This window comes from Cryptomeria japonica, chromosome 4 (assembly GCF_030272615.1).
Source record: "Cryptomeria japonica chromosome 4, Sugi_1.0, whole genome shotgun sequence".
Taxonomy (NCBI): domain Eukaryota; kingdom Viridiplantae; phylum Streptophyta; class Pinopsida; order Cupressales; family Cupressaceae; genus Cryptomeria; species Cryptomeria japonica.
Genome location: NC_081408.1, coordinates 403,562,561 through 403,571,282, shown reverse-complemented (window position 1 = coordinate 403,571,282; position 8,722 = coordinate 403,562,561).

The following is an 8,722-nucleotide window of genomic DNA, read 5'->3' as shown; positions in this document are numbered from 1 at the left end:
CACCAAAGATTAGAATAGCATTGATAAATTTATTGAGGAAGTATAGGCATGTATTTGCCTGGTCATATGATGACCTTAAAACATACAGAGAGGACCTTTTTCAGCATGAGGTACCATTAAAACCAGATGCTAAACCTTTAGGCAAAAACAAAGGCTTATAAACCCTACCTTGGCTCCTAAGATGAAGGAGGAGTTGATGAAAATGATAAATGCAGGGATTATTGAGCCTATATGACACTCAACATGGGTGTCAAACTTTGTACCAGTACAAAAGAAAACTGGTGGTATTAGGTTATGTGTAGATTTTAGAAATATAAATGTTGCATCTTTGAAGGATAACTATGTGTTGCCTAACATGGAAGCTCTGCTGCAGAAGGTTACAAGAAATGAATTGATGTCTATGATGGATGGGTTTTCGGGCTATAACCAAGTTAAGGTCTAGGAGTCAGATAAATACAAGACATCCTTTACTACACCATGGGGGACTTATGTATATGCAAGAATGCCTTTCAGGTTAAGAAATGAAGGAGCTAAATTCCAGAGGCCCATGGATGTATCCTTTGAAGGGTTAATTGATCTTATTTTAGTAGTGTACCAAGATGATATGACTGCTTATTCTAAAAATGCAGAAAACCATTGTAACGATGTAGAATTTTTTTTTATTAGAGCATTAGAATATGGCATATCTTTGAATCCTAAAAAATGTCACTTTGGGGTTACTGAAGGAAATTTGTTAGGCCATATTGTTTTAAAAGATGGTGTAAGAATTGATCCAGAAAGGATTGTTGCTATTGATAAAATTCAAATCCCAAAAATAGTTAAAGCAATTCAATCTTTTTTTGGTTAGATTAACTTTGTAAGAAGATTTGTTTCAAACTTCTCTGAAATCATAAAGCCTATTGCTAAAATATTGAAAAAGGGTGCTGAAATAAAATGGACTAATGAGGCTCTTGAATCTTTTGTAAATATCAAAAGAGCCATCAAAAAAGCCCCCGTATTAAAATCACCTGATTTCTCTAAACCCTTCCAAGTGTTTTCATTTGCTTCATTCCATACTATTGTTGTTGTCATGTTACAAAATAATGATGAAGGTCGTGAACAACTAGTGGCATTTTTCAGCAAAACATTGCAAGCATCTATGTTGAATTATGATTTAAATGAAAAGCAAGCTTGTACTCTTGTGAAAGCTATGAAATCTTTTAGACCCTACCTAGTTGGTGCCATTGTCATTGCCTATGTACCAAATGTTGTTGTTAAAGACATCTTCAGATAGTTAGAAACTACTGGGAGGAGATGCAGATGAATAAATCGGATCCAAGAATTCAATATTGATCTACAAATCATAAATTTGGTAAGGGGTCAAGGTTTGGCAAAGTTAATGGCAGAATCAAATTTTGATGCAGCACAGGTAAATCAGGTAAAGTTGGAAAATGTACAAATTAGCCTTGAGAGATGTCCTTGGTATACAAATATTGTATATTACTTAAGATACATGAAATGTACAGATAGTTTAAATGATAGTTAGAAGAGGACTTTAAAGCTTCAAACATCTAAGTATGTGTTACTTAATGGAGATCTATATTGGAAAATAGAGATGGCATTCTTTTATTGTGTCTAGATGAGTGTCAAGCATCTGTTGTTTTGAGAGACTTACATGAAGGCATATGTGGAGACCATTTCTTAGCTAAAATCACTGCTCATAAAATTATAAATGCTGGTTATTATTGGCCCCAAATTTTCAGAGATAGTCATGCTTATATCAAAAAATGTGAAGCATGTAAAAAAATTTCAGGAAAACTTAAGTATAATGGAGCCATTCCTCTCAGACCCATGCATACATAGGAACCATTCTAGATGTGGGGTATTGACTTCATAGGCAAAATAGCAAACAAATCTAGTGGTGGGCATAAATGGATTTTGGTGGCTACTGACTATTTTACTAAGTGGGTTGAAGCCATTCCTACAAGACAGGTTACCAGCAAAGTTGTGATAAAGTTTCTTTTGGAAAACATTCTTACTAGATTTGGGGTACCTTAGAAAATTGTGGTAGATAATGGGATGTGTTTCAGATCCAATGAGTTCTCTGATTTCTGTGAAAACTATGGCATCACTTTGTCCTATTCATCACCTTACCATTCCCAAGGAAATGGGCAAGCAGAATCCAGCAATAAAAACATGTTGAAGATTATCAAAAGCATGTTGGGTGATAATAAAAGAGCTTGGGATTTGAAATTGATATCAATAGTATGGGCTAATAGAGTGACAACCAATAAATCCATAGGATTTGCTCCCTATGTGCTTGTATATGGCAAAGAACCAAGATTACCTTTGAGTAATTTGCTCCCAGTTTATCAAGTTGTTACAGAGGCATCTTCAGAAGAAGTAATATTAATGGGGGATAGATTGATGGCTTTGGCTGAGTTGGATGAATGTAGAAAAGAGGCTCAAGAAAGAAATATTCAGAGGCAACAGATGGTTAAATCTTTACATGATAAAAGGGCTTGTGACAGAACTTTTGAGGAGGGAGAATGGGTACTAAAATGGAATGCCAAAGACCACGACAAAGGAAAACGTGGAAAATTTGATGCACTCTGGCTAGGACCTTATATCATCTTTTCAAAAGGTGGAGAAAGTTCATATTACTTGCAGGATACTGATAGAGAAGTGTTGGAATTTCCAGCTCATGCTCAATATCTCAAACACTTATTCTCTTGATGATCAGGGAGTATTTCTTATATTATAGTAATATAGTTTTTCTCTTGTTTTATGTTATATGTTTTCAATCTTCATTTTGGTCTGCTTTCCAGAGATAACTAGGATCTTGCTATGTCCTTAAAGAGAACATACATCTCCAGAAAGAGCCATTGTTAGCACATATTTTTATAGAATACTTTGTGCTATAATAGATGCCCCTTTTCTTATCATTCGATCATTTACTCCGGGTGTTTAATATGCAGGAGCATACTGAAGAAAATGGAGCCTGTTGGCATTTGGCATTATAACAGACAATGGGAGATTATTGGCATTTCAATAAGGATATTGAGAAGGTTGTTGATGATTATGGATATAACTGATTAAGGATGTTTATTGTCTTAATATTATTATTTTGTCATTGATGTCAAGAAATTGATTTTCTAATTCAGTATGATGTTGCCATATCTTGAGAAGTATGATTTGATGAGTATAAAGATGTCGGCAAAAGACATAGAAAGAATACGATGAATAAGGGGATGAATAAGGTATTCAATGGGCAACTATTATCGAGTCAGACAATGATGAGATCATGATGTTTAGATTGTTTTAACATCATACATATGTTGTAAATTGTAAAGTTAATACTATACTATGTTACCGAGCAAAGAACCTAGTCGGTAAACCCTAAGGAACCTAGTCGGTAAACCCTAAGGTTATTGCTATCGGTTAATGAAGGCAGAATGTCTACCGAATGAAGTTTAGTATTCACCGAGTTGTTATCGAGTTGTTACCGAGTTGTAGCCGAGCTGTAACAGAATACATTAAATGGTTACATGCGGTATTTAATGAAGGAAGCTGATGAGCTGGAACTGATTAAATGATTGGTATGTCGTGCATGAAGTTTGTTAAAGAATCTATGGCAAAGGAAAATCAGCATGAAGATCTACAGCTCAGATTGAACCGCATTACCCTAGCACAGGTTCCAAGAAATGTATGCAAGTTCCAAGCCAGGGTAAAAGGTTTTTCAGATCGAAGGATACATTGAACCTGGACAAGTTTGAAGATATGATGGCTATGATTGATCATGGGAAATGTGATCAAGGAGATTAAGTGGTTAGCTAATTGTTTATAAATAGGGAGTTGTTGATAAACAATGTATGCGGACAAATATATGCACAGGGATGCTAAATAGTGATTACCGAGCACAAAAGCTTGGAGATCTGTTTGAATAACAGAGTATAGAATCCCAGCAGATGGACAAGATTAGTTCTATGTCTAGATTGTATTGAGCAAATAAGAATCTGCTTTAGCATTTTAGATGTGAAGTTGCAGATAGATTTTTATTACTGTTATTTTGTGAAAGTGACAGAAAATCTCTTAACCGAGTGGACTTAACAGTCTTATTTGTAAAACCCTCTAGCAAGGTGACATTCTGATTGAGTGTTTGAAATCCTTTAACAAGGTCACTTCTAACAAGGTGAAGATCCTAACAGATCTGAGGGAAATCCCTTAACCGGGTCACATCTAGCAATGTGTTTGTAATCTTTAACAAGATTTGTTTTTAACCGAGCATACTCTAGAAGAGTATATTTCTTAGTGGGTTCGAAATCCCACAGTGGTTTTTCCCTATTTGGGTTTCCACGTTAAATCTAGTGTTATGAGTGATATGATGTTATATGCTTTTGAGTTTGCATGTTTAGTAGTTTTGGTTATATTACTGAAGTATATGTTACCGAGGTTGAATCTAATGTTTTTATGGAAGATTAAGTTTGTATGATTCACCCCCCCCCTCTCATCTTGTTGGCTATTGGATCTGTACTTACATTAAGTATCAGAACTATCAATTGGTATCAGAGCTTTGGACTCTAGAAGAAAAAAAGTTTAAAGGTACTTGAGGCAAAGATCCAAAGATGTATAAGAGGGATGCACCAAAGCTGAACAAGTCAAGTTTCTCTACATGGCAGAAAATGATGAAGCTGCACCTATCAGGAGTTGGAGAATATGTTGTATATTATCTGGAGAATGATTTCATCACACCAAGAACCTATCCATTGACTATGGAAGAAATAAAGGCAAAGCAAGAACATATCCAAGCAATGATTGAAATAACATCTGCATTGACCGACTTAGAGTTTAATTATCTAGAAGGCTGCAATGATGCAAAGGCAATGTGGGACAAGCTCATATCTGTATATGGCGGTGATGAACATGTTCAAAGAGAAAAAGTAGATAGTCTAAGAGGACAAATTGAATCTATAAGGATGAATGAAGGTGAGAACATAACCCTGTACAGTACAAGACTAAAGGAGATTGTCAATCAAATCAAAGGAGCAGGTGGAACTATTGAAGAAAAAGATATAACAAGTAAGTTGTTAAGAACCCTTCTACCGGCTTATGCAATCTGAGTCTCTGTAATCAATGAATTGAGGTCTGTACCTAAATGCCAGTTTCTTTAGATGCTACTATTGGTAAGCTACATGCATTTGAGTTAACTAACTTTGATAACAGTGGATCTTTGGTAAATAAAGTTGAATCTGCATTTAGTTCTTTTCATCTTGATGAATCTAATGATTACAATGAAAGAAAGTACAAGTACTGTGAAGGAGATCATAGTGGAGCAAGTGAAAGATTTCATAAGAACATGGAAGAAGTACACAAACTGTATGAGGAAATCAGAAAGTAGGAAGAGTTTGAAGCACTATTAGCTAGAAGGTTATCAAGAGGCAAAGGTAAGTATAAAGGAAAACTACCTTTGAAATGTTTCAATTGTGATAAAATAGGACATATGGCTTCTAACTATCCTGAAAAAGATTCTACTGAAAAGAGAGATTACCGAGATGACAAACAGAAAGATAATTATTACAAAGGACACCGAGACTTCAGAAGAAGAGATAGAAAGACATGCTTAATAGCCGATGAGAAATCCAACAATGATAAATTAGATGAAACTGATACAGAGGAAGTAGTTTATGTGGCAATCAAATATGGATCAGATGAAGAAAGGTATGAAGAAAAAGCCCTAATATCTCACATAAATACTAATGATTCTTGGATCATAGATAGTGGATGCTCACATCACATGACAGATGATAAACATAAGTTTGTTATGTTAGAAGACTATGATGGAGGCTATGTAAGATTTGGTAATGATGCACCATGTCCAGTAAGAGGTAAAGGATCTATAACACTTCTTGACAATGCAAGATGCAATGATGTTTATTGGGTTGAAGGTTTGAAATACAATTTGTTGAGTGTAGCACAACTAAACAATACAGGTTACCAAATAGAATTTCAGAAAGGAATTGTCAAAGTTCATGACAAGCATGGAAAGTTAGCTGCTATCGGGACACAAACAAAAGGTAATACATTTCAACTTGACTCAACTCGGAACAAGTGTCTTTATGCAAAGATAGATGATACCTCGTTATGGCATAAAAGGTTTTGTCATGTAAATTTTGATAATCTGATCAAAATAAGTAAGAAGCACCTAGTAAGAGGTCTACCGAGTCTTGAAAAACCTGAGAATGCTATGTGCCAAGGCTGCCAGATGGGTAAAATGACAAGATCAAGCTTTACAAGTAAGTCTTACACCTCTAAGGGAATTTTAGATCTTATGCATACTGATCTTTGTGGTCCTATGAAAGTTCAAAGTTATTATGGTGACAAATATTTCATATTATTTGTGGATGATTACTCAAGGATGATGTCACTAATGTTTTTAAAAGAAAAATCATAAGCTTTTCAAATGTTTAAATGGTACAAGGCAAGAGTTGAAAATGAAACAGGAAGACAACTGAAATGTCTTAGATTTGATAGAGGAGAGTTCACATCTTATGAGTTCAACTTATTCTGCAATGATCATGGTATTAAAAGACAAGTCTCTGCACTAAGAACTCCACATCAAAATGGAATTACTGAGAGAAGAAATAGATCTATTGTGGATTGTGCCAGAACCCTGATGATTGAAAAGAAAGTGCCACAAACATTTTGGAGGGAAGCAATAAGCATAGTAGTTTACACCCTAAACCGAGTACAACTAAAGAAAGGTACTTTGAAGACACCATATGAAATCTGGTATGACAAGAAACCTAATGTAAGTCATTTTAAAATATTTGGAAGTAGATGCTATGTACACAAAGATGATAGAAATGGCAAGTTTGATCAGAAAAGTGAAGAAGGAACATTTCTAGGTTATTCTTCTAGAAGCAAAGCATTTAAATGTCTGATCAAATCATCTAACAAAATAGTAGAAAGTGAAAATGTAAAAATTGATGAATTTGCAGAAAGAAATGATGAAGGAAATTCCAAAGAACCAAAAGATTATGATGAATTTGTCTATGTTCAACCGACAAGTCCTAGCGAGAAAATTGTTGAAGAAAATGAAGAGAATATCTAGTTACCGAGTGATGAAGAAGATCATACAGAGCCTACTGAGCCTGTATTAGCCAAGTATGTTAGAAGACATCATGCACCAAGTCAGATTATAGGAGATAAGGATGATCTAGTGATGACAAGGAACAAACTGAGATAGAACACATGTCTGATATCTGAATTTGAACCGAGAATAGTGGAAGAGGCATTTAACAATGAAGATTGGATAAATGCTATGACAGAAGAGATTGATCAAATCAAGAAGAATGACACATGGACATTAATCCCAAGACCGAAGGACAAAAATGTAATTGGTACAAAGTGGATTATCAGAAACAAGCTAAATGAAAAAGGTGAGGTCATTCGAAATAAAGCAAGACTAGTATGCAAAGGTTATGCTCAAGAAGGAGGAATTGATTATGGTGAAACTTTTGCACCTATGGCTAGACTTGAAGGAGTAAGAACATTGTTGGCATATGCTTCTTTCAAAAACTTCAAGGTATATCAAATGGACGTCAAATCTGCATTTCTGAATGGAATATTAGAAGAAGAAGTTTTTATTGAACAACCTGAAGGATTTGTTGAAGATAAGAGTAAAGATCAGGTATGTAAATTGAACAAAGCATTATATGGTCTGAAACAAGCACCTAGAGAATGGTATGAAAGATTGCACTCTTATTTGATTAAGATTGGTTTTATAAGGACAAGTGAGAACAACAATATGTACATGAAGAATGATGAAAATGGAATACTAATCTCAACCATATTTGTTGATGATATTATATTTTGTGGAAATGACTCTTTATGCAAGAACTTTGGAAATGAAATGAGCAAAGAATTTGAGATGTCATTAATCGGTGAGATAAAGTATTTTATAGGTTTACAGATACTGCAACTGAAAAATGAGATTTTCATTACTCAATCCAAGTACATAAAGAAAATTTTGAAGAAATTTGGAATGGAGGATTCAAAACCAGTAAGTACTCCTATGACTACCAACTGTAAACTATCAAAGAATGATGAATATGCATCTGTTGATGAGACACTTTACCGATCCATGATTGGAAAGCTACAATATGTTGTTCACAGTAGACTAGACATAGCACATGCAGTAGGTATAGTTGCAAGATTCTCTGCAAATCCTAAGGAAACACACATGACAACAATCAAAAGAATTTTTAGATACTTGAAAGGCACCGAGGATTATGGCTTAGTATATCAGAAAGGAAATGATTTTGATTTAAAATTTTATACTGATGCTGATTGGGCAGGCAACATTGATGACAAAAAAAGCACAAGTGGAGGAGCTTTCTTTTTAGGAGAAAGACTAGTGAGTTGGCTTAGCAAGAAACAAGGATGTGTTTCACAGTCAATAGCAGAAGCTGAATACGTTGTTGCAGCATTGAATTGTACCAACATAGCATGGATCAAACAACTGTTGGAAGGTATAAATGATAAAGTTACTGAGCCAATAACTATATTCTGTGACAATACTAGTGCCATTAACATTTTGAAGAATCCTGTTATGCACTCTAAGACAAAGCACATCTCTATCAAATATCATTATCTTAGAGAAGAAGCTCAAGAGAAGAAAGTGGTGTTGGAGTATGTTAGCACAAAGGAACAAATAGAAGATATCTTCACCAAGCCACTACCA